Below are 981 nucleotides of genomic sequence, written 5' to 3'. Positions count from 1 at the left end.
CTTGAGTTCTTTGTATATTTTGGATATAAGGCCTCTATCTGTTATAGGATTGGTAAAGATCTTTTCCCAATCTGTTGGTTGTCGTTTTGTCCTAACCACAGTGTCCTTTGCCTTACAGAAGCTTTGCAGTTTTATGAGATCCCATTTGTCGATTCTTGATCTTAGAGCATAAGCCATTGGCGTTTTGTTCAGGAAATTTTTTCCAGTGCTATTTGGGCTCTTTGATTTAAACCTTTTTTGTTTTCTTTCTTTCTCTTTAAGGAGTGTGCATATGTAATTCTCTTCTATATTTCCCAAATGTTGCCTGCATTTGACTTGACGTTGCATGGTCTCATGCACCACTTTCTCCAAACCTCCGCTCGTATTGTCTTACAGACAGTTAAATTATGCCAGTGTCTGGTGTCAGTGACTAGAGAGAGAATAATGAAGACAGTGTTCCTAGTACCATTTAAAGTAATTTATCTCGGGAAATAATGGCTACTCCAATTTTGGTTATCAAAATGTGCTCTCTGTCCTGGGTATGTGATGTGAACTGCAGCCTTAGCTGCCTTACTTCTGAGAAGTGAAGTGTGTAAAGGCCTCTCAGAAAACATAAAGCACAGAAACAGTATTCAAACGCCAGTGGCAGCTACTTTCCTTCTTTTTGAGAACTGCTTTGATTTAGTGAATTTTAGTCTTCAACTTAAAGGATGGCTGAGGAAGAGCATTCAGGGGATAGACTCAGGACATTTAATTAAAGTAGCCATGTTCATTCTCCAATGCAAAAAAAGAATTAAAAATCTGTATCAACAATGACACTGATCAAAGAATTCAACCTAGGGACCTAAGTTTCTTATTGGTGAAATAGTTATTTTATTTCCTTCTCCCTAATTTGGGTATGTCTGCATAATAATGGTTCTTAATAATCAGAAAGCAGAATAAAGAATGAAGTTTAACTTTGAGATAATTTGCCATCTGATAAAGAAAAAGAGCAAAACAAAA

This window comes from Rattus norvegicus, chromosome 4, assembly GCF_036323735.1.
Source record: "Rattus norvegicus strain BN/NHsdMcwi chromosome 4, GRCr8, whole genome shotgun sequence".
Taxonomy (NCBI): domain Eukaryota; kingdom Metazoa; phylum Chordata; class Mammalia; order Rodentia; family Muridae; genus Rattus; species Rattus norvegicus.
Note: the sequence above shows the minus strand (reverse complement) of the source record.